Source organism: Aegilops tauschii, chromosome 4 (assembly GCF_002575655.3).
Source record: "Aegilops tauschii subsp. strangulata cultivar AL8/78 chromosome 4, Aet v6.0, whole genome shotgun sequence".
In the NCBI taxonomy this organism is placed as follows: Eukaryota; Viridiplantae; Streptophyta; class Magnoliopsida; order Poales; family Poaceae; genus Aegilops; species Aegilops tauschii.
The window spans coordinates 444,463,730-444,478,608 of NC_053038.3; the positions used below are offsets into that span (position 1 = coordinate 444,463,730).

General features: G+C 45.2%; 1 long non-coding RNA gene across 5 annotated transcripts; it reads left to right on the plus strand.

Annotated features, from left to right (window-relative positions):
- The first annotated feature begins 363 nt into the window (after window positions 1-363).
- LOC109772854 (uncharacterized) lies at window positions 364-3,984 on the plus strand. Of its 5 annotated transcripts, none has more exons than XR_012182384.1 (6): window positions 364-1,057; window positions 1,439-1,479; window positions 1,587-1,692; window positions 2,117-2,441; window positions 3,227-3,315; window positions 3,669-3,984. It is a non-coding gene; the product is annotated as an uncharacterized lncRNA (long non-coding RNA). The 5 variants fall into 5 exon arrangements; XR_006662982.2 differs by having other exon boundaries at window positions 2,262-2,441; XR_006662983.2 differs by having other exon boundaries at window positions 2,299-2,441.
- The last annotated feature ends 10,895 nt before the right edge of the window (window positions 3,985-14,879 follow it).

Sequence of the window (14,879 nt, forward strand, 5' to 3'; positions counted from 1 at the left end):
AATTTTACAACAAATATTTGATAGGTTCTTCAAAAAAAACATTTTTGCCACTCGGAAAATGATTAAAAATAGCTAGAAAGATCAGAAATGCGTAAAAGTTGGTCCTTATCCATAAAATGTGGTCTAACTCTAGTGAAAATTTGTGTGGTACCCTTTTGCAAAATATTTTTGGTAGCTACTTCACAAAATCCCTCTAGTTTTAGTACTTGGAAACTCTTTTAAATCACAGGTTTTCCTGAACCAATCAGAACCATTCCCACGGATCGATGACATGGCGCCCATCCATCCATCCATCTCTCCATCTCACATCCATCCATCCGTCTATCTACAGAAAAAAGGAAAAAAATGACAAAGAGATACCCCACCCGCAGCCCAAACCCTAGCTCAGATCGCCCATCTCCTCCCCGCCGCCGCCCCTTCCCGATCCAGTCCTCCGTCTCACCCCCCTCCTCTCCCCTCAACCAAGGACGACGGAGATCCAGTCCTCTCCCCGCGCCGCAACCCTTCCTCCCACCCACCGCCGACGTCGCCGTCCTCCTCACCCACCGCCCACCTCGTCCCTCCCTCCCCTCACCATCTCTTCCCACCCTCCGCCCTCTGCCCCCTGCCTCGATCCCCCAGACCAATTGACACAACCCCGCCGCCCCGCACCCCATACTGTCCACCATGGCCGCCTCCTCCTCCTCGCTCCGGATCCCCGCACCAACCCACCACCCCGCCGTGGGGGCGCGTCCGCGGCTGCTGCCCTTCCACGCCATCTCCGTCCGCCCCTGCCGCTCCGCAGTCTCCTCCGTCTCCGCCTCCTCCCCGCAGCAGGCGCCGACACAGGGCGACGGCGACGACGCCAATGGGCCCACCGGCGTGCCCGTGCCTTTCTCCCGTGCCCTCCCCGGCGGTGGCGGCGGTTGGGCGAGCGGTGGAGGAGGTGTGTTCGGCACTAAACAAGCACGCTGACGTGGTGGCGGAGCTCTTCGGCCGCGTCTCCACCGAGCTCTGCGGCGGGTTCGGCCCCGCCGTCGACTCCTTCGTCGGCTTTTTCCACGCCGTCGTCTGGAAGGTGCGTCTTTTTTCCCTCACCCCCTGCTTCGCTCACTTGACCCTAGGATTTAGTCCACCGGGAAGCAGAAGCCGCTGCTGCAACCGCCGGCGTCAGTGCGCTCGTTGTCGACTAAATCCAACGGACGCTGTGATTTTTAACCGCCGGCCTCGCCTGGATCTCTCTTGAGAGGCAGCGATGGTTTGGGTAGTTATGCTACATAGGACCAACAATTTGATTCTGCGCGATTCCACTGCCTCCTCATTCCTGTGGACTAGTAAATCAATCGAACAACACTGCGGTGCATCTAAGAGTAGAGTCTGCATCGTGCATGTTGTTTCTGTTTGTTGCTCGCTGCGCTTCTGTATGCAAGTATATGAGCGTGCTTGTTTATGAATGCAGGCCGCTGATGAGCGCGGACCATCGAGATCAAGGCCGCCGAGGTACAAACAGCAGAAATCTGAATCCGTTCACCATGCACGTTGTTTTTGTTTGTTGCTCTCTGCGCTTCTGTATGCATGTATATGAGTGTGCTTGTTTCTGAATGCAGGGCCGCTGATGAGCGCGGACCATCGAGATCAAGGCCGCCGAGGTACAAATACTAGAAAACTGCTGCTGCAGGACGTCCTCCTCCCCTCCTCCTACCCTCACACGTGGTGAGCTCCAACCTCTCTTTGCACCCCTTGAACATCTGATCTGAAGTGGACATCAATTGCAATTGTTATGGACACACCATAACAGCAAGTATTGGTTTAGTTTCTATGTGCAATTCGATTGTGATTGTGATGTTTGATGATGCTTGCTTCAAAAAAGGAAATCATGGATAATAGAAGAGGGAAACAACGAGCTTCCTTTCAAATTATTAATACTAAAAATCATTTGGTTCGTGAAACTTTCATGTCTTGCGTGAAATATGTCCCCTACTATAAATGCCACCATCAAGTTAGCTCAAGCACATGCAGCTTGATTGATTTCTATATATGCTAGCAGCAGTACCTACATGTCTCCTATACTAGCTTGATTCAATTTCATACTAGCTCAAGAACACTAGCTCTTACATGTTTGTTTGCTTCGGAGCAGCAGGCATCCTCCGTGGACGATTCGGAGCAGCAGCATGCACATGTTTATTCTGTTTGAACTCTGCATTACATGAAATAATTATTTTAAGTGTTTTTCTCAACTTGTTTTCACTGTCACTTGATATATACTTAGCCTGTACTTGAAGCTATGGGTTAACGATGATGAATTTGTTCTATTTGGAGGCATTGGTGCCCCATCATCGAGTGCACGGATGCAACAACAACAAGAAGATCATGGTCGTGCGTATCATCAAGCACACCATGGAGATCATCCATCTCACCGATGCTAACTCAATCCTGATCACTGTCGACGCTATCATCCACAGGTATATCTCAAGGTTTCCTTTATTCTCTCCTGCCTTTGTGATGTGAGTATGTGTGCGCTGATTAGTATTGTTGGATCTTGCCAGTTGAATGCATGGTTGTGGTAGTAGAATGGTATTTTTGCTTAGGTGCGATCATACTTATGCAGTAGTAAATAACTTGACATGTCATTCTCCAAGTCTACACATAGCATTGTTATTTTAGGAGCAGATTTCTCATCCTTAAGAACCTTGAATTTGCTTAATAGCCAATTTAGCGGTGTATTACCAGTTCTTTGATGTCAACTCTAATGCCTCTGTTTACATTCTTGATGTCATTTCTGGTATGCAATCATAAGACATGTCTCATGTAAATGAATATGGGCTCCTGTCAATTTTTTAATCTACAATTGATCTACTGGTGTTTTTTTACATGGTAGCTTAATATCCTCCTTCCTTTTCTAATATGCAAACTTCTAATATGTGAGGTGCATAATATGCTTGCTTCCTCTTATAGGTATATATGTTGTTCCTAATATGCTTGCTTCCTCTTATATTTTCAGTCATTTTGGCTACTTAGATGTTGGTTTAATTTGATTGTGTGGCATGTAGTTCATTTGTTGTCAGCCGCAGTCTATAGATAAATAGCATCCAGTTACCTTAATTCAATTTTCAATTTATATATATAAAAGACCCAAAATCCATAGATATATAGGAAACACTGACTATACACAACTCTTCGTCTCCCTAGTCAAAGGGCTATGCACGCTATTTCCTAATTTTAGGTTCTCATTTCACATTTCACATAGGGGCCTCAAATTTTTGGAGATGGCCCTGGTTCTCTTGCAGGGATATGATGATATTTCCAAGGAAATATACTGAACCTGATGTGACAAAGGTGCCCATTTTCCCTTTCTTAAACATTTTTACATTCTTCCTTTAGTTCCAGTTTCACATTGCTGGTGTTTCATGCCATATTCATCAGATCCTGCTCACATGCCTTATGATTGAGTAACTTGATTAGTATTTCTGCCACACTGTCCTATCTCAGTAAACTGTGTTTTTTCAGTATAGCTAAAAAAGAAAGTAAATCTATTGTATCCTGGTATTCTAGAATTTCAGTGCTTCATGGAAGCTACTCTGTGTCCTGCTTTAGCTTGCAAACCTCACGTTCTGTTGTCTGTTCTCATTTCTAAGTTTGAAATGTTTCAAACTTTGTTGTCTGTTCTCATTTCTAGAATCTTGATGCAGGGTTGTTTGGACCTGGGAATTTTAATGCTGGGTTGATGAGTTCATTTGGCTGACCTACAATATGGACATGGGATTGGCTGTGTGGTTTGATGATGTTGCACTCGTTGGTGCCATCTTATGAGTATGGTGATGATCCTAAGTAATTGGTTGTGTTATTTTGGTTGGTACTATCTTATAAACATGTGGTGTAATGATACTACTGGGACAAAGTTGGCGAAATCCTGTGTTGTTTGTTTATTCTGTTGTGTTATTTCGAGATTCTGTGGTGTAATGGTACTGTTGTGTTATTTTGAGAATTATATTATTATTATCATTATATTCCCTGTGCTTTAAATTGTGCGAGCGGGATGGACCGTTTAGAGAAAAGGGTTGGCCCAATTTATGATGGAATGAATAAATGGGTTGTACATTGCCTCAGCCCAAGAACAAACATTAACAAGCTGATCTGGTGGGCTTGGCCCATGGTTGTGGCCCAAGAGTAAATCTAAAAATGGACTGAATTAATGGGCTTGGTCCATAGTCATGTCCCAAAACTAAATCTGAGAATGGGCTAATTATTGGGCTCGGCCCATTAAAAAACTGATTTTGATCGATCCTATATGGCATCCATGTCATCATTTTTGCCATGTCATCGCATGTGCCACGTGGACATGGCCACGTTGGCTTGCCACATCAGATCCTACGTGTTCCTGGCTGATTAGTAATGACCATAATTTTTGTCAAAGATTTACTGACCAAAATTTAGGTCATGGGTGGCCATGACCAAAATTCTAGAAAAGGTCATGTTTGTTCGTTCTTGACGGCCAACTGTTGACCTTCTGAATTTGGTCAGAAAAAGGTCAATAAACGATAAAAATGACGAATCAACAACCAAAATGGGGAGTCATAATTGACCGTATTTCTTGTAGTGACAAGGGAGCAAAGTGTCCAAGATATGAAATGAGCATCACAAGAGTGATATCAAGGATTTGTCATAAAAGCCCATGCCCTTGCATGCCCAAGTGAGAGTTTAGTTCATGTTGGAAGCATCAATGACGTTCAACTCACTTCTCAAGTGACAAAGAGGCTTAGTGAAGATATCCGCCAATTGTTTGTTGGGAAACATAGTAGAAAACAAATTTTTTTGCCTACGATCACCCAAGATCAATATGAAGATGCATAACGGGTTAGGATCACGATCGTTACCGTCACCGAGTTGCAGCAGAAGAAGAACATGTCAGTGTAGATCGTACGACCGTTGATGAACGATCCCTCATACCGCCCACGAACAATCCCTCGAACCGAAGACGGAAAGCACGACCTCTCTACTTGGTTGCAAGCATGCAACCTTCACAATCTGGCAGCGCTTCGCTGTCTAGAGCTAATCGTCGTCGGTGAATTAGAGTTAGGAGATTAGAACCACACTAGGCTTCTAATTATGAGGACATGAGGATTAGCCTAGATCTAATTAGTAAACTAGGACCAACTAGAACTAGAACTAGAAGAACTAGAGGAAGCTCCAAAACCCTTGTGTGTCCAATTGTGGGCAATACCTCAAGTATGTATAGGTTAGAGGGGGAGAGGAGGGCTGCCACCAAGGAGGGAAAGCCTCCTTGGGACACCATCCAAAGGGGGGAGGAGTTGGACTCCTTCCCTAGTAGGATTCGCCCCCCCCCCCCACAAGGAAAGGGGGGGGGGTGCCTTCTCCACTTGGGCCTTCGTGGTCCAAGTTGGCTTCCACCTCTTGGCCTTTTAAGGCCCGTTGATATTTAAATTAAATATAAAATGTTCTAAATACTACTAGACCATTTTATACATTTTAACATCTCCAGAAACATTTCCCACCTATATATAATATATCAGTAATACCCCGTATTACCCGATATTCACCAAAACCCTTCCCGTGACCCCGAAACACTTCCGGATCCTCTCGGAACTATTCTGAATATTAATAAAACAATTCCACAAGTATATTCTTGATACGTCTCCAACGTATCTATAATTTTGATTGTTCCATGCTGTTATATTATCAATCTTGGATGTTTTATAATCATTTTATAGTCATCTTATATCATTTTTTGGTACTAACCTATTGACATAGTGCCAAGTGCCAGTTGCTATTTTTTGCATGTTTTTTACATCGCAGGAAATCAATACTAAACGGAGTCCAAACGCAGTGAAACTTTTTGGAGATTTTTTTCGACCAGAAGACATCCAGTGGGCCGAAGAATCGCCTGGGGGTGCTCCGAGGGGAGCACAGCCCACCAGGGTACGCTAGGAGGCCCAGGCGCGCCCTGGTGGGTTTTGCCCGCCTCGGGTGCCCCCTAAACCGCCTCTTTGCTCTATAAATACCCCAATATTCCAGAAACCCTAGGGGAGTCGACAAAATCAATTCCAGCCGCCGCAGAGTCCAGAACCACCAGATCCAATCTAGACACCATCACAGAGGGGTTCACCACTTCCATTGGTGCCTCTCCGATGATGCGTGAGTAGTTCTTTGTAGACCTTCGGGTCCGTAGTTAGTATCTAGATGGCTTCCTCTCTCTCTCTTTTGATTATCAATACAATGGTCTCTTGAAGATCCATATGATGTAACTCTTTTTTGCGGTGTGTTTGTTGGGATCGGATGAACTTTGAGTTTATGATCAGATCTATCTTTTTATATCCATGAAAGTTATTTGAGTATCTTTGATCTCTTATATGCTTGATTGCTTATAGCCTCATATTTCTTCTCTGATATTTGGGTTTTGTTTGGCCAACTTGATCTATTTATCTTGCAACGGGAAGCGGTGCTTTGTAGTGTGTTCGATCTTACGGTGCTTGATCCCAGTGACAGAAGGGGAACCGACGCGTATGTATCGTTGCTACTAAGGATAAAACGATGGGATCTATTTCTACATAAATAGATCTTGTCTACATCATGTCATCGTTCTTATTGCATTACTCCGTTTCTCCCTGAACTTAATACACTAGATGCATGCTGGATAGCGGTCGATGTGTGGAGTAATAGTAGTAGATGCAGGCAGGAGTCGGTCTACTAATCTTGGACGTGATGCCTATATAATGATCATTGCCTGGATATTGTCATGATTATTTGAAGTTCTATCAATTGCCCAACAGTAATTTGTGTTGGGGAACGTAGTAATTTTAAAAAAATTCCTACGCACACGCAAGATCATGGTGATGCATAGCAACGAGAGGGGAGAGTGTTGTCCACGTACCCTCGTAGACCGAAAGTGGAAGCGTTAGCACAATGCGGTTGATGTAGTCGTACGTCTTCATGATCCGACCGATCCAAGTACCGAATGCACGGCACCTCCGAGTTCAGCACACGTTCAGATCGATGACGTCCCGCGAGCTTCGATCCAGCAAAGCTTCACCGGAGAGTTTTGTCAGCACGATGGCGTGATGACGGTGATGATGATGCTACCGGCGCAGGGCTTCGCCTAAGCACCGCTACGATATGATCGAGGTGGATTATGGTGGAGGGGGCACTGCACACGGCTGGGAGAGATCAACAGATCAACTTGTGTGTCTAGAGGTGCCCCTGCCCCCGTATATAAAGGAGCAAGGGGGAGGCCGGCCGGCCCCTTGTGGGCGCGCCAGGAGGAGTCCTCCTCCTCCTAGTAGGAGCAGGACTCCCCTCTTTCCTACTCCTACTAGGAGGGGGAAAGGAAGGGGGGAGGGAGAAGGAAAGGGGGGCGCCGCCCCCCCCCTCTCCTAGTCCAATTCGGACCAGAGGGGGAGGGGCGCGCGGCCTGCCCTAGGCCAGCCCTCTCTCTCCACTAAGGCCCATAAGGCCCACTATTTCTCCTGGGGGGGTTCCGGTAACCCTCCGGCACTCCGGTTTTCTCCGAAACCACCCGGAACACTTCCGGTGTCCGAATATAGTCGTCCAATATATCGATCTTTACGTATCGACCATTTCGAGACTCCTCGTCATGTCCGTGATCATATCCGGGACTCCGAACTACCTTCGGTACATCAAAACACAAAAACTCATAATACCGATCGTCACCGAACTTTAAGCGTGAGAACCAAAAATACAAAAATACCTTGCTGCAATTTATTCTCATTTATTTTATTTGGCGTTCGATCTATCAATCTACTACAATTATTCACGTCCGTTTGCCTATCTTGAGGCGCAGCTACCCGAAAGGGATCGATAACCTCTTTTACACGTCGGGTTGCGAGTATTTGTTATTTGTGTGCAGGTGCTTTTTACGTTGTGTTGCTTGGTTCTCCTACTGGTTCGATAACCTTGGTCTCATAACTGAGGGAAATACCTACCGCCGTTGTGCTGCATCATCCCTTCCTCTTTCGGGAAATACCAACGTAGCATTACCGTGAGCGTCAGTCTTCTTCTTGAAGATCCATTTATTCTCTATGGCTTGCCGATCATCGGGCAAGTCAACCAAAGTCCACACTTTGTTCTCATACATGGATCCCATCTCAAATTTCATGGCTTCAAGCCATTTTGCGGAATCTGGGCTCACCATCGCTTCTTCATAGTTCGTAGGTTCGCCTTGGTCCAGTAACATGACCTCCAGAACAGGATTACCGTACCACTCTGGTGCGGATCTTACTCTGGTTGACCTACGAAGTTCGGTAGTAACTTGATCTGAAGTTTCATGATCAATATCATTAGCTTCCTCACTGATTGGTGTAGGTGTCACAGGAACCGGTTTCTTTGATGAACTACTTTCCAATAAGGGAGCAGGTACAGTTACCTCATCAAGTTCTACTTTCCTCCCACTCACTTCTTTCGAGAGAAACTCCTTCTCTAGAAAGGATCCATTCTTAGCAATGAATGTTTTGCCTTCGGATCTGTGATAAAAGGTGTACCCAACAGTCTCCTTTGTGTATCCTATGAAGAAACACTTCTCCGATTTGGGTTCGAGCTTATCAGGTTGAAGCTTTTTCACATAAGCATCGCAGCCCCAAACTTTAAGAAACGACAACTTTGGTTTCTTGCCAAACCACAGTTCATAAGGCGTCGTCTCAACGGATTTAGATGGTGCCCTATTTAACGTGAATGCAGCCGTCTCTAAAGCATAACCCCAAGATGATAGCGGTAAATCAGTAAGAGACATCATAGATCGCACCATATCTAGTAAAGTACGATTACGACGTTCAGACACACCATTACGCTGTGGTGTTCCGGGTGGCGTGAGTTGCGAAACTATTTTGCATTGTTTCAAATGAAGACCAAACTCATAACTCAAATATTCTCCTCCACGATCAGATCATAGAAACTTTATTTTCTTCTTACGATGATTTTCCACTTCACTCTGAAATTCTTTGAACTTTTCAAATGTTTCAGACTTATGTTTCATTAAGTAGATATACCCATATCTGCTCAAATCATCTGTGAAGGTGAGAAAATAACGATACCCGCCGCGAGCCTCAATATTCATCGGACCACATACAACAGTATGTATGATTTCCAACAAATCTGTTGCTCGCTCCATTGTTCCGGAGAACGGCGTTTTAGTCATCTTGCCCATGAGGCATGGTTCGCAAGTACCAAGTGATTCATAATCAAGTGATTCCAAAAGTCCATCAGTATGGAGTTTCTTCATGCGCTTTACACCAGTATGACCTAAACGGTAGTACCAAGTGATTCATAATCAAGTGATTCCAAAAGTCCATCAGTATGGAGTTTCTTCATGCGCTTTACACCAATATGACCTAAACGGCAGTGCCACAAATAAGTTGCACTATCTATCAACTCTGCATCTTTTGGCTTCAATATTATGAATATGTGTATCACTACTATCGAGATTTAACAAAAATAGACCACTCTTTAAGGGTGCATGACCATAAAAGATATTACTCATATAAATAGAACAACCATTATTCTCTGATTTAAATGAATAACCGTCTCGCATCAAACAAGATCCAGATATAATGTTCATGCTTAACGCTCGCACCAAATAAAAATTATTCAGGTCTAAAACTAATCCCGAAGGTAGATGTAGAGGTAGCGTGCCGACTGCGATCACATCGACTTTGGAACCATTTCCCACGCGCATCGTCACCTCGTCCTTAGCCAATCTTCGCTTAATCCGTAGTCCCTGTTTCGAGTTGCAAATATTAGCAACAGAACCAGTATCAAATACCCAGGTGCTACTGCGAGCATTAGTAAGGTACACATCAATAACATGTATATCACATATACCTTTGTTCACCTTGCCATCCTTCTTATCCGCCAAATACTTGGGGCAGTTCCGCTTCCAGTGACCAATCTGTTTGTAGTAGAAGCTCTTAGTTTCAGGCTTAGGTCCAGATTTGGGTTTCTTCTCCTGAGCAGCAACTTGTTTGATGTTCTTCTTGAAGTTCCCCTTCTTCTTTCCTTTACCCTTTTTCTTGAAACTGGTGGTCTTGTTGACCATCAACACTTGATGCTCCTTCTTGATTTCTACCTCCGCAGTCTTTAGCATTGCGAAGAGCTCGGGAATTGTCTTATCCATCCCTTGCATATTATAGTTCATCACAAAGCTCTTGTAGCTTGGTGGCAGTGATTGAAGAATTCTGTCAATGACACTATCATCCGGAAGATTAACTCCCAGTTGAATCAAGTGATTGTTATACTCAGACATTTTGAGTATATGTTCACTGACAGAACTATTCTCCTCCATCTTGCAGCTGTAGAACTTACTGGAGACTTCATATCTCTCAATTCGGGCATTTGCTTGAAATATTAACTTCAACGCCTGGAACATCTCATATGCTCCATGACGTTCAAAACGTCATTGAAGTCCCGGTTCTAAGCCGTAAAGCATGGCACACTGAACTATCGAGTAGTCATCAGCTTTTCTCTGCCAGACGTTCTTAACGTTGTCAGTTGCATCTGCAGCAGGCCTGGCACCCAGCGGTGCTTCCAGGACGTGATTCTTCTGTGCATCAATGAGGATAATCCTCAAGTTACGGACCCAGTCCGTGTAATTGCTACCATCATCTTTCAACTTTGCTTTCTCAAGGAATGCATTAAAATTCAACGGAACAACAGCACGGGCCATCTATCTACAACAACATAGACAAGCAAAATACTATCAGGTACTAAGTTCATGATAAATTAAAGTTTAATTAATCATATTACTTAAGAACTCCCACTTAGATAGACATCCCTCAAATCATCTAAGTGATCACGTGATCCATCTCAACTAAACCATGTCCGATCATCACATGAGATGGAGTAGTTTTCAATGGTGAACATCACTATGTTGATCATATCTACTATATGATTCACGCTTGACCTTTCGGTCTCAGTGTTCCGAGGCCATATCTGCATATGCTAGGCTCGTCAAGTTTAACCCGAGTATTCTGCGTGTGCAAAACTGGCTTACACCCGTTGTATTTGAACGTAGAGCTTATCACACCCGATCATCACGTGGTGTCTCGGCACGACGAACTTTCGTAACGGTGCATACTCAGGGAGAACACTTATACCTTGAAATTTAGTGAGAGATCATCTTATAATGCTACCGTCAATCAAACCAGAATAAGATGCATAAAGGATAAACATCACATGCAATCAATATAAGTGATATGATATGGCCATCATCATCTTGTGCCTTTGATCTCCATCTCCAAAGCACCATCATCATCACCATCGTCACCGGCGCGGCACCTTGATCTCCATCGTAGCATCGTTGTCGTCTCGCCAACTATTGCTTCTACGACTATCGCTACCGCTTAGTGATAAAGTAAAGCAATTACAGGGCGATTGCATTGCATACAATAAAGCGACAACCATATGGCTCCTGCCAGTTGCCGATAACTCGGTTACAAAACATGATCATCTCATACAATAAAATATAGCATCATGCCTTGACCATATCACATCACAACATGCCCTGCAAAAACAAGTTAGACGTCCTCTACTTTGTTGTTGCAAGTTTTACGTGGCTGCTACGGGCTGAGCAAGAACCGTTCTTACCTACGCATCAAAACCAAAACGATATTTCGTCAAGTTAGTGTTGTTTTAACCTTCACAAGGACCGGGCGTAGTCACACTCGGTTCAACTAATGTTGGAGAAATTGACACCCGTCAGCCACCTGTGTGCAAAGCACGTCGGTAGAACCAGTCTCGCGTAAGCGTACGCGTAATGTCGGTCCGGGCCGCTTCATCCAACAATACCGCCGAACCAAAGTATGACATGCTGGTAAGCAGTATGACTTGTATCGCCCACAACTCACTTGTGTTCTACTCGTGCATATAACATCTACGCATAAACCTGGCTCGGATGCCACTGTTGGGGAACGTAGTAATTTCAAAAAAATTCCTATGCACACGCAAGATCATGGTGATGCATAGCAACGAGAGGGGAGAGTGTTGTCCACGTACCCTCGTAGACCGAAAGCGGAAGCGTTAGCACAACGCGGTTGATGTAGTTGTACGTCTTCATGATTCGACCGATCCAAGTACCGAACGCACGGCACCTCCGAGTTCAGCACACGTTCAGCTCTGGCGTCCCGCGAGCTTCGATCCAGCAAAGCTTCGCCGGAGAGTTTCGTCAGCTCGACGGCGTGATGACGTTGATGATGATGCTATCGACGCAGGGCTTCGCCTAAGCACCGCTACGATATGATCGAGGTGGATTATGGTGGAGGGGGCACCGCACACGGCTGGGAGAGATCAACAGATCAACTTGTGTGTCTAGAGGTGCCCCCTGCCCCCGTATATAAAGGAGCAAGGGGGAGGCCGGCCGGCCCCTTGTGGGCGCGTCGGGAGGAGGAGTCCTCCTCCTAGTAGGAGCAGGACTCCCCTCTTTCCTACTCCTACTAGGAGGAGGAAAGGAAGGGGGAGAGGGAGAAGGAAAGGGGGGCGCCCCCCCTCTCCTAGTCCAATTCGGACCAGAGGGGGAGGGGCACGCGGCCTGCCCTAGGCCAGCCCTCTCTCTCTCCACTAAGGCCCATAAGGCCCACTATTTCTCCCGGGGGGTTTCGGTAACCCTCCGGCACTCCGGTTTTCTCCGAAACCACCCGGAACACTTCCGGTGTCCGAATATAGTCGTCCAATATATCGATCTTTACGTCTCGACCATTTCGTGACTCCTCGTCATGTCCGTGGTCATATCCGGGACTCCGAACTACCTTCGGTCCATCAAAACACAAAAACTCATAATACCGATCGTCACCGAACTTTAAGCGTGCGGACCCTACGGGTTCGAGAACTATGTAGACATGACCGAGACACGTCTCCGGTCAATAACCAATAGCGGAACCTGGATGCTCATATTGGCTCCTACATATTCTACGAAGATCTTTATCGGTCAAACCGCATAACAACACACGTTGTTCCCTTTGTCATCGGTATGTTACTTGCCCGAGATTCGATCGTCGGTATCTCAATACCTAGCTCAATCTCGTTACCGTCAAGTCTCTTTACTCGTTACGTAATGCATCATCCCGTAACTAACTCATTAGTCACATTGCTTGCAAGGCTTATTGTGATGTGCATTACCGAGAGGGCCCAGAGATACCTCTCCGATAATCGGAGTGACAAATCCTAGTCTCGATCTATGCCGACTCAACAAGTACCATCGGAGACACCTGTAGAGCACCTTTATAATCACCCAGTTACGTTGTGACGTTTGGTGGCACACAAAGTGTTCCTCCGGTAATCGGGAGTTGCATAATCTCATAGTCATAGGAACATGTATAAGTCATGAAGAAAGCAATAGCAGTAAACTAAACGATCAAGTGCTAAGCTAACGGAATGGGTCAATTTTCAGGTCTATTAAACCAAAAATACAAAAATACCTTGCTGCAATTTATTCTCATTTATTTTATTTGGCGTTCGATCTATCAATCTACTACAATTTATTCACGTTCGTTTGCCTATCTTGAGGCGCAGCTACCCGAAAGGGATCGATAACCCCTTTTACACGCCGGGTTGCGAGTATTTGTTATTTGTGTGCACGTGCTGTTTACGTTGTGTTGCTTGGTTCTCCTACTGGTTCGATAGCCTTGGTCTCATAACTGAGGGAAATACCTACCGCCGTTGTGCTGCATCATCCCTTCCTCTTTCGGGAAATACCAACGTAGCTTTAAGCCGCATCAATTCTCATCACTCCCGTCCTACTAACACTCAGCAGATAATGATTTCCTTAAGCTTGTGGACCGGTAGGTTCGGTAACTCACAGACACGAACGAAACCGTTCATTCAATGACCGGCGGTGGGACCGTGGACGTCCGTATCGATCCCTATGAGCACATGAATGATATTCGAGTGAATCTTTGGTTATCATGTGATGTTCCCTATGCTTCGCGATACTTTACAAAACCCTGGATGTATCGGTATCCTCCTAAGTCATCACCATGCTCACAATACCGAATTCGTTGTTACCGATTTTGTTCTTCTTTCTCGTTATTGTGTTCCGGCATACCCGTGACATGGTCACTTGTGTCTGGCCAGACGATGATTGATGCCGTCCCACCGAGAGGGCCCTAAGAATATCTCTCCATCGTCGGAGGAGCAAATCCCACTCTCGAGCTATCTGGCCACTTGTCAAACTTTCTGATGAACCTGTAAGTTATCATTATGATCACCGTGTTACAGGTAACGTTTGAGCAACCCCAAAGCCCACACCGTACGGTAAGAAGTGACCATGATACTCTCATTGTCTAAGGAGAAATATCACATGTTAACATTCCGTATTATTACAATTGAATGCAGATGATATTAACTCAATTCATAACAAACAAGGGTGGGTCGATTCAATATGATCGTTCTTCCAATGTCATAGTCTCAATGTTGTTTTAGGACTATCGTTACACTTAACGATGTCCTAAAATCCGGAAAACATGATCACCAACAACACTTGAGCTAGTCTTAGAGGCGATATTAGGAACCTTTTATTTACCGTTTATCATTCCACACGTGCATATGAGTTTTCCACTGAATCGCATATTCCAGGATCATAGCAGTTATAGCATAGAATATAAACTCTTAACTATACATATGGAAATATAATATTACAAATATTATTGCCTCTAGGGCATATTTTCAATAATATTTTTAACTAAAAACGAAACCGGATTAGTCTATAGCCGGCACGGCGGGTCTCCAACACCGTCCCCATGACCGGCAGCGGCGAGCCCTGGAGGTACATGCTTCAGTGCAAAGGACGGCTCCCTTCCCCACCGCTCATCGGAGTGGAACCGCTGCCTAATGCTTCAGCCGGAGAGGAACGGTCCCTACGCTGCACGGACCAAAGTTGATTC